This window comes from Paramisgurnus dabryanus, chromosome 6 (assembly GCF_030506205.2).
Source record: "Paramisgurnus dabryanus chromosome 6, PD_genome_1.1, whole genome shotgun sequence".
Lineage (NCBI taxonomy): Eukaryota > Metazoa > Chordata > Actinopteri > Cypriniformes > Cobitidae > Paramisgurnus > Paramisgurnus dabryanus.
The window spans coordinates 15,154,884-15,177,840 of record NC_133342.1 but is presented as its reverse complement, the minus strand read 5'-3'; the positions used below and the strand labels follow the sequence as shown (position 1 = coordinate 15,177,840).

The 22,957-nt window shown below is 36.5% G+C and overlaps 1 protein-coding gene and 1 long non-coding RNA gene across 6 annotated transcripts in view; both read left to right on the top strand.

Moving 5' to 3' along the window:
* The first annotated feature begins 4,161 nt into the window (after nucleotides 1-4,161).
* The window catches only part of gjc2 (gap junction protein gamma 2), a 31,548-nt gene continuing 12,752 nt past the window's right edge, over nucleotides 4,162-22,957 (top strand). Inside the window, exon 1 of the mRNA XM_065267758.1 lies at nucleotides 4,162-4,324. The gene's annotated coding sequence lies outside the window, so the exon portion shown is untranslated. The remainder of the gene's footprint in view (nucleotides 4,325-22,957) is intronic.
* Nucleotides 13,330-18,492, top strand: LOC135749214 (uncharacterized). 5 transcript variants are annotated; one of them, XR_010532321.2, is made up of 8 exons: nucleotides 13,331-14,024; nucleotides 14,114-14,668; nucleotides 15,216-15,292; nucleotides 15,609-15,696; nucleotides 15,802-15,916; nucleotides 17,856-17,894; nucleotides 17,989-18,045; nucleotides 18,210-18,492. It is a non-coding gene; the product is annotated as an uncharacterized lncRNA (long non-coding RNA). The 5 variants fall into 5 exon arrangements; XR_010532316.2 differs by having other exon boundaries at nucleotides 13,337-14,024; nucleotides 14,114-14,262; nucleotides 14,473-14,668; nucleotides 17,989-18,492; XR_010532318.2 differs by having other exon boundaries at nucleotides 13,330-14,024; nucleotides 14,114-14,664; nucleotides 17,989-18,492.

Here is a 22,957-nt window from a genome sequence, read left to right as displayed (position 1 = left end):
CTATCTAATTGACCACTTTCACAGTGATTATGTGGTAGCTCTTAGCTGAGTCATGCTGTTGATTTTCAGTAACTTGTTGTTTAATCAAATGCTTGTTGCAACTACTTGTTTCTTTAGTTAATTATGAAACAGTATTTTGATTCAATTTGTTTGGAAATCAAATTTAGCAACTTCTCATTGTGGTTTAACGGTTGCTTTTTATATCTTTCTTTCCATTGTGCAGTTGTTCAGCTAATGCTCGAACCTTAGCCTACTCAGCTTCAACCTGACGTTCAAGTTTGTCCGTCTTATACTTCTGTAGGCGCTGTCGAATTAGTTTAAGCAAAATCACAGACCATCCATCTTTCTTGGTGTTTGTGCTGTGTCTTTCGATAAGCCATTTTGGCCCATTGTCCACTCTCTGAGTGCTTGATATTGTATTTTCTACAGATGTCATTATGGGATGTCCTTATCTCCAGCCTTTTTTCCAAATATGCATTCAGATTTGCAATAATCTGATCAATGGTTACATTTCGAGGTTCTGTTCCATGTTCTGTAGTTGATCTCAGGTGGGTCCACAACCATTTATTTCATATGGTGCCTTTTCATTGCATAGTAGTACCCCCCCCGGGTCAAGTCGTGTCAGGTCATGTCAGCTTACTTCACTTTGGCTTGGTTAGCTTTTCCATAAAGTTTAGTATCACTTTAGAGTGGGAGGGATTATAGGCGTATGCCTACTGCTGTGACATCATACAAGCGAAAGCATCGTTGGAATGCTGTACATCCCCATACATTTATTTCTCAGTCCGCCACAAAATCAAAATTGACCACCACAAATAGATGTTTGCACATCGCGTTTATCACTACCTCACGCACAAAGGTAAAGCTATTTTGTGCTTAGCGTTACACTTTAGCAGTGGCTACAATTTCTAAATGAACGGATTAAATTGTTTAACAATTTCTACAAGCTCCAGAAAAAGGACCAAGTCTAAAATTATAAACAATGCTACACTATGAACATCGGTCTGCTTATTTTTGCTTATTAAGTTGTTCTTTAAGAGAGCTAAAAAGTTTCACTCACCAAATGAAGATTTTTAAGACAAAGCCATCAGAGAAGCTGCTTCCACAAACACAGTCGATTTATCTTCAGTAATCTTCATCTTAAACTTGAATCTTCAAAATTCTTCTGGTCTCTTCTTGTTGCAGTGATGAGTGCTCTTCTTATCTGTCTCTCCTGGCTGGCTTCGCCAAACTGTTCGATTTTCTTGAATTTGGCTGCACAGTCTTTTATGGCTCGCCAATGCATCACAATGCATCTAATACTTAAAATAAGTACTGTAAGCAGGACCAAGTGCCTGTGGGGAAAACGGTTTTAATAGAGGTGGTTACATAGCATGGTTCTTCAGGAGCGATGTTGTTGTGTCAACCTTCAACAATCTTAACCCAAGGTTTTGCCTGTGTGAGCGGACCTTTATACATGGTACACAAACAAAACAATGGCACCCTTTGGAGAGCCACTAATACTTTAATCTCTGAAGTGACAATGACACCCACAAATAACCTACGAGAATGTTACCCAATAATGACCTGAGGAGCTAATAGATCAAGACACATCAAGCTTTACGTGATCTCACTGTCAGCAGCATCTTTTTCATTTAACACATTTTAAGTTATTTGAACAAACTATAATAAACATATTAAACTACTATTACATGTATTCAGTATTGTTTTCGTTTTATGAAAAATATTATTATGTAGTAGATAAGACATGAGCAAATAATATGAAATTATTTGCTTATTTAATAAAAAGATTATTTAAAACATAACAAAAGTATGTGCAAACACATTATTAACTATTATAAACATGAACTAATAAGCAGTTTATATCATTTATATTCTGTACTGTAATCGCTTTTTTAAAATAATTTATAGTAGCAGAATTAATACTGCCCAACAAAGGCTAAGTGCAGTAACTACACAAACACTGAAAAACTGAAAAAAATGCCCTTAAAGTTTTTTACACCAGCCAGTCAAAGATGTTACTGCAATTTTCGCACACACATTTCTATGAAATGGGACAAAATTGAACAAGGAGACTATGTCACAAGACACAACAGATCTCACAAAGCCCATTTTAACCCTTAACTAAATTTTGACCAAAATCCTTTTTTAAGTAAAATTGACTTCTTTTTTTAAAGTACAACTTACACACTAAAATCTAATAAAATCTACTTAATAATGTTAAAAAAATATTCAGGCGCAAAGATTGTGGGTATTCCTTACAGCATGTCCAAATAAATTAAAGCTCATTTTACTTGAATGTTTTAGTTTAATGGATTTTATACGCTTAAGTTAAAAGAACTAAAGTTTTTGATTAAAATTGACTTAATTATTGTAGGACTATGTGCTGTTACTAAAAAACAGTTAAATAATACAAGAAAATCTATCATTTATTTGTATCATGTATTTATCATCATTTTACTTATAAATGATACAATAAATTACATAAAATGGCTGGAATTTGCGCTCGTCTCGAGAAACACCCGACTTCTTTTATTTGATTGGTTGAAATTCTTGCTCGGCATGTAATTTGATTGGCTGTGAGTCTGGCTTCTGCACTCTAAAAATAGCTGGGTTATTTTTGACCCATAATGGGTAAATATTGAACAGAACACATGCTTGGTTAAAAATGACCCAATGTTGGGTTGTTGTTATGAAACCATGGGGTTTAATAACCCAGCAGTTGGGTTAAAACAACCCAGCATTGGGTCATTTTTAACCCAGCAATGTGTTCTGTCCAATATTTACCCATTATCGGTCAAAAATAACAATTTTTAGAGTGTGTGAACAGAAACTCCCACCTTCTTTAATTTTGATATGTCAACGGTTTGACACTGATGTGCGCTGTCCACTGCACTAAGTGAGTGTGTTCTTTGAAGCAGCAAATCCAGCAATAACAGCAGTGAGTTACAAGTGAGTCCAAAGAAAAAAAACAGTATTGTAATGGTTATTATTATTTACCAGCGCACTGGCCCTCATTTCCACTGGGAAAACTCCCAATGCAAGATGGTCAATCCACCCATGGTCACGGTTACCTGCCGCCAGAGGTAGCCAAACTTCTAATGAATGCGATGCCTCACACTGCCGTTGCCACTGGCGGTGTGCACACAGATTACCAAGGTGTTTCAGGGTCTTAACAGTGATTGGCTGTTACCTGGTGTAGAAAGGGCCCAACCTTTTTGCCACTCTCTGCTGTTCTTAATGCTTTCTCCACTCTGTTGTCAGTCCCACAATGCACCTGGTGAGTGTGAAGCTGAACAGCCTTATGAATGAATAAAAACTGCTCATTTCACTTTTGATTTCTTTACTGATTTGTTCAGAAACATTGGGAGAGAAACTTTGTTCTCTTCTGTTTTGTAAAACTGGAAGTAATTATTAATGTCATCAATGCCCCATTGTTTGCAATTGTACAATCTGCCACAATACCGGGTCTTGTCTGCAGTCAACTTTAAATTGCCACTGATGTTAAACAGCTTATGTCAGTTTTCTTCTAGGTTCTACATTGGGAATTGCAGGATTATGTATTTACCGTATATATGTAATTGCCCAATAATGTAAGTAAATGCAGTTATTGAAAGTATTTAATTGAGGCAGAACAATTTGGCAACGCCCTTAAAATAGCATAATGAACCAAGCGCAACGAGCCACTGACTTTAGACTAGTTTTTTTTGGTCAGTGGCGCAATTGTTTTTTGAAACTGCAAAATAGCATCAGGGATGGTTTGCGCCGCAACATGCCTCCTTTTTCTCCTAGTTCATTCCCTAGTTTGCCGACGTGCGTCTGTGGAGGGAAAAACCTGTGCGCCGGTGCAAAATACGAATGATACATGCGTCACTGACAAAGTCAATTGCGCTGGGTGCAAGAAAGGGCCCTATGTTTTTCGAAAGATTTAACTATGATTGTATGATAAACTGTAGCATACTGACAAGTATCTGTAAAAACATACGCTGTACAGCTTTCTTTAGTAAGACCTTCCTACATTTTCAGTTCTCCTATCGGCTTATCGCTGGCTTCAAGGTGTAGCAAAGAAAGTAGCGCAGTGACTGAATCTGGATGAAGAAAGCACAATGAAAGCCACACACAAAGATGGCTGGAGAACAATGCATCTATTGGCCAGTGGTGTCTCCTGAGTGTCACTGCTTGTACTTGGTGGTGAGGGGTTTTGAGAAAAATGATCCATTGTCCATCTTTTCACCCTGCAATGGTGATCGAGGTTCAAAATCCATTCCTGGCAGTTCTACAAACACATATCCTGTTGATACTGATCTGCCTTCATTATGGAGAGGTAGGTTTACTTTTCGGTCTATTTGTCTATGTTTGATGTGCATGTCAACTAGTGTCTTTTACAGTTGTTGTTGTTGTTTTTTTTTACGTGTTAAATCATTCTGGTGATGCATTTTTTTTTTTAATGCACAACTCTAGAAGACTATATAAATCTATTTACTTTTAGTGTAAATGTTATTTTTCAATGCAACTAGATTTTGAAATGTTTGGAAAATACTTCATATAAAAACTTGAGTCAGTTCTGGCATGCATATATGATGGTTGGAAAAATATGCTGTCACAGATCAAGAATAGATTAGATCTGATCCATCTCAGGCTTACGTTTGTCACTGTGCCCAGATTCACACAACACAAATTCACAAGGATCTTTGGTTTCATTCATTTCCTGTGACTCAGTAGCACTTGCTATTCTCCTCTCGCTCTCTTTCTCCTATACGCTTTACAACAGATTTATACATGTTGTAGACTCTTTAATTCAAACAATTTCAAGTGCAAGGTAGGATTTAAACCCATGACCTTCGTTTTGGCTAACACAATGCTGAGCTACAAGAACAAATAATTAGCTTGTTTAAGATAGAAACTCTTAAAAGATAATGTCTATAAAACATATTTCCCAAGTGGATAAATCAAGGTCATGGCTTCAAATGCCAGTAAAGACGCAAAGTACAAAAATGTATACAGTGAGTGTGTAGTCATGTTCTTAATATTCATAGGGAAATCTGCTAAGTGCTGTATTCCCATGACTTTATAGATCATTTTTATGAGGTGAGATAACAAAAGACTTTAAGTTACTACAGGACATTAACCTACCTGTCACCTAAATTCTTTGTTTTTTAGGGTTAAAAATTGACAAAAAATATAGGCTACCAACTCAATGCAAAAGGAATTTTCAAAGTTTGGCAGATAGCAATAAACGTTTTGCCTGTTAAATAAAAGTGCAAAAAATAAAATAAAATCAAACATAGTATATTAACAGGGTAGAGTTAAGACTGAGCTGTTGTATGGGGTGTTACCCACACATTTTTATATATATATATATTTTGTTTTATTTATTACGTTGCTGAGGTCTACATATAATGTAATGCTATGTATCAAAGCAATTAGTGTATTATGACCTCTCTCTCATTCACAAGTAAATGCCCTCTTCACATGTGAAATGAGTGACATCATGTGCAGTGGTTAGCAGGCTTTTGTGTTCACTATTCTTGTGGCACCCATAATGGGCATACTGTAATTTTTGCACCACTGTCTTTGCACATTTCTCATGCATATATTTCGAGCATGAATTGCACCCTGAAGTGCCCCATCTTGAGACCAGCACAGATCTTTTTATACCTCTTTTATCAGGTAGCATTAGCAAGGTAATAAAACAGTACTGTAGATATGACACAAACTCACATACTGTCACACATCATCCTGTATTGACTGCACCTGTCTTCATTTTGTTCTAATTAGTCTTATCCACCTGCACCTGTTTATCTCCCTCATCGCCCTGTGTATATATACTCCCTGTTTAGTTCCTAACTTTGTCAGTTATTGTTCATTGTACGTTCCTGTGTATGCCTTGTTGTATGTTTAAACCTCAGTAAAGTATTAATGTTATTTGTATCCTCGACTCCTCGTCTTCCTCACCTGGGTAATGTTACACATACATTTTGCTACATACAGTACATCACATTAAATATTTATTTTTTGCTTTATTGTATGTTTTAACAGCTTAAGCTAACCCAGTATAACCTTAAATAGCAACTGGTGTAAACATCAATGACATAGCCTATATATAATTGCATGCATTGTAGCTGTTTGAAATGTCTTTCTTTAGAAATGTATTTATTTTTTACATGCTTGGTTTGCATTACGTGCTATTAATATGCTAGTTACTAACCTGTGTAAGCAAAAGGCAAGCTATATACATAATGTTAGCTAATAGTGATCCCCAAAAAGCTATTGTTTAGCCAACATTTGTTATCAAGGTTTATAGCTGTTTGACAATAATGTGTTTTTGTTTGACTTTACGTGTTCCAAACCCTGTAAGAAATAACTCATGTGTTTAATATTAAATACAAAAAATGCAGGCATGTTGTTTTGTAACTTATTTGTTACATCAGTAATTTATTAAGACAGTGGTTCCCAAACTTTTTCAGCGTGTGGCCCCCCCTTGTGTACGGTGCATTCCTTCGCGGCCCCCCAAAGAAAATTTGCGACAAAAAACTGTTCTAAAACTCAACATTTTAATAAAAAAACATTAAATTATACCAAAAAGTGGTGCTTTTGTTTAGTAGCCTTTTTTAGGTTTAATTACACAGAATTCATGATAAATTAATGTATTTCATAAAATGTCATAAAACTGTGGCCCCCCGGCACCATCTCACGGCCCCCAGTTTGAAAACCACTTAAGGAGATTTATTGTGGATATGTGGCTGATAATTTAATTTTAAAAATCTGAATGACTGTAAAAAAAAGGTGTAGAGAGATGTAAGGAAGTCTCACTTATGGATTCTTCTCATTTATATTATACAAGCCTGCCATCTAGTGGTTGAAGTAATAGATAAATAGATAATAATAGATAAATCTGGGATTGGGAAAGATGGGATGTAAAGCATGTTATTCGGTTTTGCCTTATTTGTGCAAAAAAAAAAAAAAAAAAAAATAGTTTTAATAACATAACATTTCCTGAGGTCTCATGTGTCATTTGTCTACCATAAAGAACCATGTACTGCCCTAGCTCAATTTGTAGAGTATTGAGTACTTGGGAAGTGACTTTTGCATTTAAAGCAACACTATGTAGTTTCCATGTAAAAATGACTTACAGCTCCCCCATGTGGTTGAAAAGTGCAACAGTGCCTGGTATCAGACACTCTTCTGCAGGCAGGGGGAGGGGCGGGGCTGTGTTTCCTACCCTCCACCGCCACTTTCAGAGTGTGCTTGTAGCAGCTAGGAGGCTGCTTAGGTTGCAGCAACAGTACAATTTGTCCAGTTACAAATTGTTCTATCACTGAAATAATTTTAGAGACATTATTTAAAGGTACAAAAACTACATAGTGTTGCTTTAACCCATCCTAGTGAGTGGTAAACACATGCACTGCAAGTCGTGAACACACACCCAGAGCAGCTATCTCTCCAGCGCCTGGGAACCAATTAGGGGGGAAAGATGCCTTGCTCAAGGCCAACCTGCTGTTCATGAGAATCGGTTGCAAGCCTGAGTCTTTAACCATTAATGCCTCCCAATTGCATTTGCCCACATTGCATTGCAAAGGTAATGGGTTTAAATCCCATGGAGTACTTAAGAATTGTATCGTTTGAATGCACTGTAAGTCACTTTGAATAAAAGTGTCTGCCAAATGCACAAATATGTATTATACTTTCTCATTACTGTAATATAACCGTCAAGAGACAAACATTTGCACGTGCATGAAATACATTACTGCATAAATGCCCTACACTTAAATATTTCACAAACTAAGAGAATTAACTTAATTAGCATCATACAGTACCATGAGCTGTTCAGTAAACTCTCATCGTGAGACTATGACCTCATCAACATGTATGATCGCCTGAGCATAATGATCTTGGTCAATGATGGCAATTATTACTGTCAGAGCTGAAGTGGGGAGGCCGGGGGCATAAGTTGGCCCAGAACACTGGGGCTCTGGCTCTGCTTGTACAGACTGGGGGCCTTTGAGGAGGAGATGTGGTCCTGTGTTGCCATGGCAACTCTGATGACCGAGAGTTTGGAGAATCTCTGAGGCTATGCTTTGCCCCCCACATGACATGGAATTTTTGACAAGATCATGGGAAAGATTAAAAACCGCAGGCATCCTAAAGTTAAGTGTTGAAAACAACTTGATAAGTGTGCGCATCTGAATTTATGTTCCTGCATCTGTATGTTTTTGTGTGTTTGCCGATTGCACATAGCATGAGCAAATTAGAGTGGTTGGATGCTCATTTAGGTATATTATAAGGGCCATTATTAAAGGATCATGACAAATATAAACATTATGCATGAAAGCATTTTAGAAGGGAATCATTTCAGCAACACATTTTAATAAACAATAGGGCAGTTGTAGTCTAGTGGTTAGAGTATCGGGAGAGTTGCCGAGAGTTGCCGGTTTGAGGTTCACGACTGGCCGGTTGCGACTGTAGCGCCCTTGAGCAAGGCACCTTTACCCCAATTGTTCCCCGGGCGCTGCAGTGACAGCTGCACACTGCTCCGGGTGTGCATGTGTTCACTGTTCACTGGATGGGTTAACTGCAGATATTACATATACGTTACCATACAATGACAAATATGTCACTTTTACAATGTTGCTTGATAAAGCAAAGGTCATAATCTTGCCATCATGAAATCAAAATTGAAAAATTCTGGCTTTCAGTGGAAATTTGTTGTGGTTTTGCAACTCAATTCAACCTACAATTTTAAGTTTTGGCTTGTAAAAAGTTGACATAACTTATAAAATCAAGTTGAAATTGTTTAACCCATTTTTTTAGATATAGTAACATAAAACTATATGTTGGTTTTTACAAAAATGCTGAATATTTTTTACACTGTTTCTATCGAAAAAATTCCAATTTATTCAAAACTTAGTCTCTTCTACCAATATACAGATCAATGATTTTTATGACATCATTGTGCACTTCAGCATCTCATAAAAATTTTATGCTGTGAGGTAAACTAAACGCTATTGGCTACTCCAAAAGGCGGAGGAGCCTTTTAAAATGTCCCAGCCTAACTTCCTGTTACGGTATAGAAATTACGCCAATGCGTCAAACAAAGCTGCACATTTCAAGGCATTTTTTCAAGATTAAATTCTTTAAATTGTGCAGTTTGTTGAAGAAACACATGCAATTACTTTTCTAAGTGATCTGACTACTATTTTCGACTGCTGGATAATAAAACACACTCATAAACATTCAGTGCTGGGTCAAAATGGGATAAACTAAACCTGTTTGTAGGGCTGTGCAAAAAATCGACTGCGATTATCATGTGCGTGTCATCAGTAAAGCCGGTTCCGTGATTAGAAGTAAATCGCCATCAGCTGCTTTCAGATGGAGCGGCATTTATTACACAGACCCATAATTCACCGAGAAGCTAGGCAAAATCGCATAGAAAATCGGAATCGATTTTCCTCGATTATGAACCCGATTTTGCCTAGCTTCTCTGTGAACTACGGGTCTGTGTAATAAATGCCGCTCCATCTGAAAGCAGCTGATGGCGATTTACTTCTAATCACCGAACCGGCTTTACTGATGACACGCGCATGATAATCGCAGTCGATTTTTTGCACAGCCCTACCTGTTTGGTTGTAATTTAACCTATTTTGTAATTTTCTGGGTTGTTTTAACCCATAGTTGGGTCAAATATTAAAGGTCCTGATCTTTCTGTGTTTTTAAAGTTTTTAAAGATCGTGTTTACAGTGCGCAATATAACACGTGTTCATGTTTCACTTGTAAAAAATACATAATTTTTCACACAATTTACTTATCTCTATACTGACTGCCGTGACCTTTAAAGGGGCCATGGCATAAACATTTTCCGTGTTTAAAGGGGCAATAAGTAGGATTTTAAGTGTTTTATTAATCAAAATAAATGTCTTTATTCATAAATATGTCCTCGTTGGTGTCAAATGACCTCTGCCAGTGATCTGACTTTTCTTTGTAAGCTTAGAAATTCTTCTCTTTACTTACATTGAACGGGTAAGTTGATCAACTATAATAGCAGAGAGGGACAAAAAGCACTAGCCTATCAACGTGTTTCCACAACGTGTTTTCATTCAGAACACGTGAACCAGCTGCAACAGACAAGGAGATCAGCGATTACATAACGGCTACCATAGTTGCAACACGCATTTGGAAAGGGGAGGCGCTAGAAAGCACTGTTCGTTTGAATGCAAATTACAATTCCACCACTAGATGGGGGTAAATCCTACTTATTGCCCCTTCAAGTGCTATGATTGGGTCCCCAGTGCTTCTATCAACCTAGAAAATGTGGAAAAAATCAACCAAGTTACTTAAGCACTATTCGGACGGGATTAGTTTTCCAAACGACGTTTGAGTTTCAGCGTGTCCCCCAGGACGTCTGTGATTTTATGTACCGATTCGGACGGGATTAAAATGATGCAGGCTATTCCAGAGATGGGAGTGTCTGTTTCATGCATTTGGGCGTTGCAGTAGCACGTGCTCTGGATACGCGTGTTTGTTATGTTAAATATTTTTCTTTAAATGTAAAATCATGACAGAACATGTAATTTATTAATTTAATTTTAACAAATCAAAATAAAATATACAAATCCTACTAAAGTAACATTAGCCTACGTGTTTTATATAACTGTCTGCTTATAACAAACACAAAATAATGAAGAAATAATGATTAATACAATTTAATATCTTTATTAATTAACATTACCATTCCGGAGTTGAACAACTTTGAACGGAGTTTCTTATAATGTTAATGATATATCAGTGTTTAGTCTTAACAGTGTATGATATTCAGCTCGTCTTGATTTAATTACTTTATTTTGCCGAATGCGAAAAAACATCCATATCTGAATGAATGGGACTCAGGAAATACAATATAGCCTAAGCGCATTAGTAAGACCTTACGGCAGATCAAGTTGGCCAAAACACGAAATGAACCGCGTTTTCAAAAGATATTGCGGGCAAACACAGACATTTGCATCCGGACGGGATTAAATATCTCAGAGGACCTCTGAGTTCGGCGAAAAACAGTAGGTAAATTGCTCTGGAATTTTTACGGAGGTCGTCAGAGAAAAACACAGACATGGGCGATTCGGACGGGATTAAAAACACAGAGGACCTCTGAGAAGCACGATTTTCTCAGAGGTCCCCCTGTAAAACTAATCCCGTCCGAATAGGGCTTTAGTTTTGGTAAACCATTCTCTACAAGCACATGAAAAAGTAGAGCTCCTTATGATGTCATTAGGAGCTCTTGTTATAATAAAACCACCCCTTAATCTCCACAATTCAACCACAGCACTGCCATTTCGTACAGAAAGAAAGAGGGAGAGAGAAAATAATTCACAGCACAATTGAGTTTCAATTGCAACAAACCACCATCATTGTGAACAGTGTTTGCACTTCATCTGCTCATTTGCATTTTAAAGGACACACCCAAAACAGCACATTTTGCACACACCTACAAAGTGGCAATTTTAACATGCTAATATAAATTATTTATATGGTATTTTAAGCTAAAACTTTACATATGTCCTCTGAGAACACCATAGATTTATTTGAGATCTTAAAAAAAGTCTTGTGACATGGCCCCTTTAACATGCACTCAGTAAATATAACCCAAAGGCTGGGCTTTTCTGACCCAACGGTGGGTTGAAAATAACAAAGCATTTTTGAAAAGAAGGGACTCGAATGACAGTGAGTCTTGTATGGGCAAACACTGTTCTAATATTCTTCAGAACATGTAAATATATTATATTATATATTTAAATGCTGATGTCTCTAAAATGTCATATTACTGTTATTATTAAATCCAGCTGGCTATCCAGTTATGCTCTGCTGTTTATAAAACAGCGTTCTCTTTTTAACTGGGCCAAAGGAAATGGAAAATAGACTATTATCTGGAAAACCTCTCACATTTTTTTTCTCTCATCTGACATATGCAGATGTTGAGTTATGACAAAATGTTCCTAACTACCAGAATATTCTGGGAGATATATATCTGTTCTGATTCTATTTTACAGTTAATTTTTAACAGGAGGTCATGTCTGAAATACGATGATAAAACAGTAACAAATCAGTCTTATGAAGAAATCAGTTTCAAAATAACATTTTACATTTTTCAATTTCCACATTCATAAATCATTGGACTGAAAAATAATTTTTCCTTAACAAATCATATTTCCTTTTCTGCTCTGTGAGGACTTCATCTTTGTAAAAAAAAATAGCTTATACTTACTGAAACAACTGGGGAAATTGTGTTTGACCCGGTGATGAGAGAGACCTGTCGGTAAAGTAAAAAGGTCACGCATGACGTATGCGAAACTACGCTGTTGTATGTGGAATGGTACCAATTCATGTCTTTGTATCAATTTATTGTTTAAAATGGTCCGCAAGTGTAACGCCTGACCTTTCGAATAATATGTAAGGTTGCGGTGGCGCGTCACACAGCTACACTGTAAAAAAATTCTGTAGAAATTTCAATGTTATTGCATCTGGGTTGCCGGTAATTTACCGTACATTTAAATTTATGTTATTTACTGGCAAGAGTTTGTTCAAAGTTAAATAAATTTTAAATATTAACAAGTCTTTATCTTTAGAGAATAAAACTATACAATAACAGCCTCATGCAAAGCATTCTGGGAACCAGAAATCATCATCAACCTTTTTCTGTTTTTTGCTTCAGATTTTGTTTCCCAGAATGTTTTGCTTGATGCTGTTTTTTTATTTACTCTATAAAGACAAAGACTTGTAAATGTTTAATGTTCATTTAACTTTGAACAAAATGTTGCCAGTAAAAAACAAATTTAAATCTACGGTAAGTTACCGGCAACCCAGCTGCAATTTCTACGGAAATTTTTTACAGTGTAGTTTAATTATTTTATTTTTTGCGCAAAAATGATGATAATTTCATTAGATAAGACCCTTATGCCTCGATTGGGATCAGTTAGAGCCCTTTGAAGCTGCATTGAAACTGCAATTTTAAACTGCATTAAAATTGTGAACGGTTAAGGTCCACTAAATTCCACTATATATAGAAAAATCTTGGAATGATTTTTTCAAAAAACTTCATTTTGTTTCGACTGAAGAAAAAATAACAATAAACATTTTTTAATTAAAAGGATTTTAAATTTGTATGTGGTAATCCTTTAACATCCATGCTATTGTTGTTTATGAATAAAAATGTTTTTAATGCTGACAAACATACATTGTTGTATACAGAATTCTTACACTGTAAATAATTTTCGTTGTTTTCACAGTTTTTTACTGTTTTTCTCAACAGTTTCTTACTGTATAAGTTGTTTACAGTTTGTTACTATAGATTTGTTGTTTCCACAGTATTTTAATGTATTTTCAACAGTTTTTTACTGCATAAGCTTTGTACAGTAGGCTACTGTAGTTTTCCAAGGCATTATGGGAAATATTACTCTGAATACAGTATTACCAACCAACTGCAAAACACAATGACAAACGTCTATTTATATCTTAAATGCTTAATTTTTTTGTGAGATATTTGGTTTAATGTCTGTTTTCACATCAGATGCTCGGTGTGTTCCTTTAACATAAATCAGGTGCCTTTTCTGAGGCTTTAATGAAATCACCAGCCAATTCAATAGACATACCATCAGTTCTTAATATTGTTGCCTCTGGGTCACAAAATGTATTTTTAAGATTAGTTTTGGCGATAATATATATGTATAATCTTCAAATAACAGTCGATTAGTTAAAAAAGCGCTAATTTTAGAATTTGATTAAACAAATGCGGAGGGTTCAGGCGCGAGTCGGTCACGTGATGTGCTCCTCAGTTCTGTCAGTAGGGGGAGTGGGAGAACGCGTGTGTGTCTTCGTATCTGTTCTGCTCATCTAGCGCGTATTTCTTTATTAATATCTGCTGGGTGAATATTAATACGTATATGCTAACATTAATTTTGTGACCACAAAATGACAGCGAGCTATTATACGAGATATTGTGTCGTCGTGTTTGTCTTCACTCACTTCATCATTATCTGGTAAGTGCTATATGCAATATCTGGTATGAGACTTTATTGGCAGTAAAGGGTTCTTTCGGCTAAATTTTACTTAATTTCTGTCATAACAGCAAACAACTTCTGCAACTACACAATGATTGTCTGCCTGTGTGCAAAATAAAGCACGTTCACTGTGTAAAACCCCGCGCAGGACATTTTCAAATTAACGGTCAGGGCGAGTCTGAGCTTATCGTGTTGTGTTGACAGAGACTTTGCTGAGGTAAGTAAGAGAAAGAAATTAATGTGTTAAATAAATAACGTTATAAACTTGAATTATGTTGTGCCAGAATACGTTGTTTAATGAATATCTGTGGAATAGGTTTAAAATAATACATTAATGACTGAACGTGAACTTGACTGAACATTATGGCAGCTAGAAGTATTGAAAAGACGTATAATAGATTTAACAATGTTTTATCTTCTTTATTAGTGTATGTAAATCTGGGCTACAGTCCACGACAAATTTTCTACGGTAGTTTTACGCCTGCATGCTGGTCCTTTCGTCTATCGCGGGGATATCATCACTTCAGCGGACATCGCACTGAAGAGATCCTTCCTGTGCTTGCGTGGCGGTGTGTTTGTGTGCTCACTTGGATTGAGACCAGCAGTGCTTTTTTAAACAGTGGGTGAGTACTAACTTATTATTGTGTAGTTTCATAAAAGCCTTACTCTTTTCAGTCACATAACTTTTGTTCATCTGCTAATAATAGGACTATCCATACACAAAGATGTATTGTGGATTTAAGTAATATCTGCGAATATTTATGTGAAAATGTAGCCTATTAGTGTTCTGCTGACATGAGATCTGAAAATGTGTTCTAGGACCTGATATGGATTAATCCAATGATCAACGTTTTCCTTTGTATCCCTGTTTTGTATACGCTGCCATTACATGATGGTCTTATGTCCCGGGTGATCGGGAGAAGTCACGTGGTTCAATTATTATTATTTTTTTACGTGGTTCAATTATCTGTTAATAAAATTTTTTTACCATGCATTTAGCATCAGGCAAAGCCTGCAATCAATCTATTAAGACAGAAACAATATCTTACTTATTATTATGTTGTTATGACAATATCATGTGATCATCTGAGTTAGAACAAAATCTATTCATTTTCAGGTATAACTGTGCAAGTGCCCTGAATCATTCTGTTGAAATGTTATGTGTTTAAGATTCTTTATGACATCAAGATGTGGTTTGGGAAGGACCTTCATCTAAATCTGAAGACAGGACATACTGGCTCAAAAAGGTATAATTTTTTTTATACCCAATTTGAAATGTTGAACAATTACTTTACTTTACTTTACTGTACTGGACTGGTCAAGCGTTTGGTCAGGAACTGCCTATACACTTGAAAAATGCACAGAACTGGAACAGCACATCAGTTGGGAGCACATTAACAAGGATGAAATTTATCCAATAATTATTTTAATATTTATAGGTAAGCAACTACTTGCTGAGTGTATTTAATGAGTGTGTATTAATCTCTTACAGCTCCCATACTTAGTACAGTATATTTTAATCAGTGTGGCAATAACTTGTGTTTTATTTTTATGTTTACACAGGTGTTTCTGATATGGAGAAAAACCCTGCACTGCTCATTTTATTTCTTCATCTTGAGAATACAGCAAGTTTACCTTTTGTCTGGAAAATGTAAGTTTTGAGTTTGGCTAACAATAGAGGTTAGATTTTGATGCAATTTATTACTCATCTCTTTAACTTGTATTTTTAGTTACTCAGTACATGTTATTTTCACAGGATTCAGCAAAGCTAACACCAACAACAATTTTTCATGGCACTTTAAACCACCTTGATGTGAGGAGCCAGCATCAGAATGGATGGTGTCAATATCCTGAAAGTGGAGGTAACAGAGGTACTGTATCTCTTTTTTGTCTCCTTCAGTGTAGCATGTCCAAACCCATCATTGCACACTAAACGTTAAACATTTTTGGTGACTACAAAAGACAGTCTATAACACTTCTAAAATTGTACAAACAACGTATTTCTATAAATTGTTTTGCCATAACAAACCTTACTTAGTGGTAATTGGTTCGTATATAGTTTTGTGTAAATTTGTTCATTTAACGTCTTAAGTTTGGAATGGTCTATACGGAATTAGTTTTGTGTTTATTGATAATAATTATTATAGTTAACACATTTATTTATTTCATACACCAGTTATTATTAATGGGTAGGGGTGTGACGGTCATTATATAACCGTGAGACCGACGGTTATAGTTGAACACCGTCATTAGAACTCTATAACCGGCAAAACCGTGTTATTAAAATATTTTTAAAAACATTTTTTATCAAAGAATTTTAAAATACTAATTAAAAACAATTGTTAACAGTCTGTGTTACACGCCCCCTCATGTTCTCACGCAGTGAAAATACAGAGCGGAGCAACACTGACAACGCGCTGACATACAGGACAAACCAGGTTACTTTTCGGTTACTTTTGAGATTAAACATATTAAACAAAGTCTCACCTTTCAAATCATCTCTTCCGTCAGTACACTCCGCTTTTCAAGTTCAAATCCTCCCATGCTAACCTACTAACTCTCCTGAACGCACATTCACTGCTTGCTGTTAATTTTAAAGAAACGTAGAGCAAGTAGCTAATCAGTGCCTAGTTTATTCAAACGCCGGGTGAGCACTGTGCAGCGCGTCTGTGGAGAGCGTTTGCTGCGCATGGCCATTGTGCTTTTACACCGGTTGCGTTTGCAGCGCATAGTGTGCAGTTTAATAACAATCTGAAGTTCACATTACTTTCTTTTACCTGCATTTATGAGCAAAACCTCTTCAATACGCTTTAAATCCACATTGTTTTTGTGCTGTTCTGTACTGACAGATATATATAGACACAATTACAGACATAAAAAGCCCATGGCACAAATTTGTTTCTCTAAAGATTATTAAGATAGATGATAGATAGAGGATTAATTTATGCTGGGCAGAGAGTGACAGCGCAGTCTTCTTGCAATAGTGTGTTTTTTAAATATTTCATTGCTTTCTGTTAAATTGTTCAACATTATTACTGTTTGAAACACACTTGGCATAACATTCATGATTTTATGGTAAAATGACACTTTCCCGTCAATCCACGAGCATTTAAACGAGCAAAACACACCCCACCGACAGTTATGGTACGAACCGTCACATTTGACTCATGTCATAACCGACATCACCAATTCTGAAACCGGCACACCCCTATTTATGGGTAATATTTGTGTCATGTTTTAGTCACTGAAATGTGTAAAATCGTGCAAAAATATTTAATAGTCTACCTGTGGTCTATTAAATATTATTTATTCAAAATGTAATTCTACTTCGCAGTGGTGGCTGGTGACTTCTCTCCTAAGTGGTGCAAATTCAAAATATGTGTTCAGAGTGTAATGTGTGTTGCTCATCATGTCAAAGTATGAGTTCGTTGTGTCATGTTAACCATGTGCATCTTGCCTTATGTGAAAATACGTGCCTGCTGTAAAAGCGTCAGAAGGGTTTATGATTTTATGACACTCACTTTCACAAAATACTCGCAAGACACTAACTTAACACTAAACTCTGATTACACATGAGATTTAGCGAGATCGTTTATAATAAACCCCTTTGAAGCATCTGCAGCAGACACGCATTTTGACATGATGCGTGATACACATAAGTTTACATGACGCGCTAAATACATGTTGTGACAAGCTTTGCATCGTGCACCCTTGAAAAAGAAGTCACCAACCAGCACTGCGACTGGGTTATTTAAGCTTTCAGTAATGTTATTGTAACATTCTCCGTAATATTTTCTCTGTTCTCTCAAGGTGGATCTCGAGACTTGGCCATGTTCTAGATTATAACTGGTGAGCTCAAAGTACATTATTGCTAAAAACAAGCATTTTAGATGATAAGTTAATTTTTTGACTTATTATTAATTTGTTTTATCATTTGTTACAGGATTATCACAAGTGCTGTCGCCCCTGCTGTATATGACGCCCCCACCACCTACACCAGGTGTAGGAAATGTCGGTCCTGGTGTGCCGTTGTCCTGCAGAGTTTTGCTCCAGCTCTAAACAAACACACCTGAACAACTAGATCTGAAGAGTCACCAGAAAACTACAGGTAGGCGAGGTTTTATCAGGGTTGGAAATGAAATCTGCAGGATTTCGACACTCCAGGACCGACGTTGCCTACTACTGACCTACACCTTCATCCTGCCACCACCACCCATACTACCTACAAAAAACTGTATTGTAATTATGCTTTTCACTGTATTGTATGATGTGGTTTTCTCATTTAGGGTAACTACACTATGGCAACAATTGGATACATTGATTGCTGACTGATTTTGTTATTTTTTCTTTACTTTTTGTTTAAAATCTAATCATTTTTTTTGTTATTTTTGTTAATATTGTTACAAATATACAGTTAAAACTGCACAATAAATTTTCTGCTTTTAAAGATATAGTTGTTGTCTTTATATTTAACATCAACCAATAAAATAACAGTATTTAATTTAATCTAAAAAAATACAGTAGTATATATTTTACACTGTAAAATAAATAACAGTAAAATTGAAAAAATACAGTAGTATATATTTTACACTGTAAAATAAATAACAGTAAAATTGGAAAATACAGTAGTATATATTTTATACTGTAAAATAAATAACAGTAACATTTCCAGTATAACAGTAAAATGCTGTATGTTGGATCTTACAAAAAACAGTATAATACTGTACTTCATTTTGCAGTATCCTTTAAACTACTGTCATTCTTTCTACAGTAATTTTACTGTTGTTTGAAATACAGGAACTACTGGATAATTGTTGCCAGTAAGTTACTGTTAATTTGACAATAAACTTTTTACAGTGTACTTCAATTCCAGATGGATAAAATCTATTTTCATTTCCTATTAATATCCTGGTTTACTCAGAAATCCATTGGATTATGAATTAAATATTGATTGTTGGCCATGATGAATTTAACAGTTCTTGTTTTAGGAAGCATAAGTCAAATAGTCCCTTTACCAATAAATAAAAGGTTGCATTCTTCCTGATCCCGTTTTTTTAAACCCTAGTTAGTGTGTAATGCCAGGCAATACATTTTCTTCAGAATTCGCCTTTCAAAGCCTACAGCGAACGGCCGGTTTGGACTACAGCCCTCTACTTCCTGCTTTAATGACGTCAGTAGAACAATTTTTTGACTAAACTCTGCCCACAGGAATACATCAGTTGCCAGCTAAGCTAACGGCAAGCTAAGCTGCTATTGAATCACAACACACTAAAAAAACTACACAATCAGAACTCGTTACGTATTTCTGAAGAGGGACTTCATTGAACAAGGCTATGCACAAGGCTATACACAACAAACAGCGCTATACAGATAAGTAGATTGTGTGAAAAATACTGCATTTTTTACATGTGAAACATAAACACAGGTTATCCTGCGCACTGCAAACACAATCAAAGCTTTAAAAACACAGAAAGAACGGGACCTTTAAACTCTAAGGTCACAGATCTTGGATATGAGGATGCATTTCAAACCAGTGACCAAACTTTTTATCACGTTCCAGAAATGTCCTTTCATACTTGATTCAAGTGCTAGCTGAACAAGAGACCTCACTGAGAGAAGTATCTCTGGCAATGTTGGCATAAACCTCTGGGCACTTGTTCCAAGTCACCTCAGTAGACTCATGTTTTCATCAAACTCTATACAAGGGGCATTGACTCAAAGGCAGGCTCAACGAAAAGATGTAAACAAATGAGACTGACACTACACAAACTGCCTATAGGTTAGCCCCTACGCTTGCTAATAGGTCCAGGCACAGCGTCTGAGTCTGTGTGCATTTGTCTGAGATAGACAGTATGGTCTTTGGAGTTCCTTGTGTGTTGTTTAGATGGGTGTCTTCAGTCACATGGACGCTTCTTAATCACATGGGTGAACTTGATCTTTTACATAACCCCAGACATATGTGACCACCAATACCATCAACTTAGGGGAAACTACATTAGAGCGAGAGAAAATGTTCATTTCACACGGCAGTTTGAAATAATGAACAGTATTAAGAAAACACAACCAAATTTAAATTAAAAAGACAGTATTTGTTGTGACTGGGATTCAACCCACAACTTCCTGCCCTACCAAGTGACTTACAAACACATCTCTATGTAGAAGTGTAGATCATGTTATATAAAGGTCAAAGATTTTGCAGCAATGGCATCTGTGCCTTCATATCTTAAAGAGAGGACACATGGAAGGGTAGCTGGACCCTAAATGCTATGAAGGTCAAGTAGAGATGATCATCTTGAGAATGACCCAACAGATTCTGTCATAAGCACACTGGCATGGCCTCAGGAAGACAGACACCGAAGGCTCAGCTGAATGGGTGCGCTGTAGATGTCCAATAGTAGCTTTCTGCTCACTGAACATACAATGCCCTCTTACAACACCATGTCTAAAGCAAAAGTAATGGTGGGCACTCCCCCTAGACAACTGTGTGTCTTCTTCAGAGCACTGCTGAGTAAAACTAATTACAGAAGACATTGTGTAGTGTATAAGCTACAATTTACTATTCTTCTACTCTTACACTGTCTATAAAACTATCCCTTTTCAGTCATTTTTGAGCCTTGATAGGTATTCAACACATTGAACTGTGGTACCTTTTGGGGTACGATATTATACAGACCTATTGTGTGCCTTTAAAGTTCACATAACACACCATTTTTGCCAATCTAATGTTAATCTTGGTTACCTACCTATATAGAGTAGTATTTCATCCTTCATATGTCCAAAGAGTCTTTCATGTTGTCAGATCATTAAAAGACAAGAACGGCCATTTCGGGTTTTGCCAGAAAAAGCCGAACACTTGAAGGATTACGGTGGGCGGAGCTGAAGAGTTATGAGTATGTGCAGCCTTTGGATACTAATCAAACTTAAATAAAACTATATCTTACAGTCAGATCGGCCTTACACATATGATCCAGAATTGGATACGGAGTCAGTAATTGATCAACAGGAACAACAGCAGCAATGATTACAGCAGGACGTCTCTATCTGGCAATTAATCCTTGTTTGTTTATCCGCTATTTTGATTAAAAAAATGCGTAACCGTTGTAAGTGCCAACTGAGGCGGAAAATGTTTGCTGTTGTTGGTGTTGTTTATATTACAAGCACGTATGCGGTGATTGCAAACAAAACGTGAGATTTTGATTTACTTACGCCTGTGGTTGCGACTCCTAAACAGTGTCTTTTAAAGTTCATCAGTTGTAACAAGTGGCAAATCCGCCATCAAACTGAGCCTTGTTTGTAAAGCAATCCTCTCCGAAATGCAGCCAGGGAACAAGCATAAACCCATTCGCAAATACGTTGCTATCCGGGAAAAATGAACTGCATCCTGTTGTCCTAAGACATGGAAAGTTAAATAAGGTTTTTTTCTCCTTACATTTAAAAACCCTTCTTTTGTCAAACCATCTTGATAAAACAAAGTTGTTGCGTGCTGTGTAGTGATACCGATGACTTCTACTCAACGGAGCAATGCACGTTCTCGCTCTTAACTTTTCTGCAGGTAAATGCACTTAATAGGAATATGGGGTCAATCAGTCGTAACGGATACGCCCGTTCAAAAAAAACTTTCCGAAACTTGTAGGAAAGAGGCGGCTTATGTTTAGCATGAGGGTTACAACTCCTAAACTGTTAATAAGTCAGAATGCATTAACCCCCCCCAAGACCAATTTTGTACCAGTAAAATTTGAAAGGTACAACACATTTAAATGTACCTTTAAAGGTACACATAAGTTACAGTAATGTACCCAAAAGGGTTCTAGCATAATCTAGAAACCAGATTATCACAGAGCACCAATATAACATACAATACACTGTCAGAAATAAAGGTACAAAACTGTTCCTTTTCTGTCACTGGGGCTGTACCCTAAGTTTCTGTTTGGTACCTTTACAGGAATACAAAACAGAATACAATTTTGGGTAGATTACCGTACCTTAAGGACCTACATTGTTAGAAAAAAGTCAAAATATGTACCCTAGCTGTCAGTGGGGCAGCACCTTTTAAGAAGGTAATTGTATGGACCATTAGGTACAGATATGTAAACATTTAGTACCAGTATGTACCTTTGAGATACTAATATGTATTTTTGAGGTACTAATAAGCTCTCTTTAGTCCCAGCATGTACTTCTGAGGTACTAAAATAAAATCCTTAGGTGCAAAGCTGTACTTTTTGAAAGGGTACAGCCCCAGTGACAGAAAAGGTACAGTTTTGTACCTTTATTTCTGAGAGTGTATAGGGACATGTTAATTGCGCAATTTAAAATAACACTGTGCATTCTGCAAGTGAACCGTGCCCGAACACACCTCTGCAAGTCGGCCAGGGTGCGATTAACCAAACCACGCCCGGGAACGGTACAGAGAGAGAGATCACACAAGTCAAACGAACCAGGCTTTGGGGGTGAAACGCTCTTGTGCAGTTTGGTTGGGATAATGTGAGCGTGCCTCTAATTTTCCCAGGAGGTCTCCCATACAAGTACTGACCAGCCTCAACCCTACTTAGTTTGAGTGGGCAGCAGTCTTGGGCTACAGAGTGATATGGCTGCTGGTATTACTTAAATAAAAAATAAAAAATAAACAACCCAGCTTGGGTTATATTTAATATCACACAAACTATATGAACTACAATATTATATTCCTACAAAAAATAAACAGAAATGGAACATGAGAAATACTAATGAGTTAATCTTACCAAACTGAGAGTCCTAGAAGAACAAAAAGGGCAATTTTCACAGACCAAGAAACCAGCTACATTAATACTTACAGAGCTGCAGAGCTATTAAATTGAAGAAACTGTCCAGACATCAACAATCTCTTCAGCACTTTACACATCTTTGGTTAAGTGGTTCCAAGAACATAGCTTTTG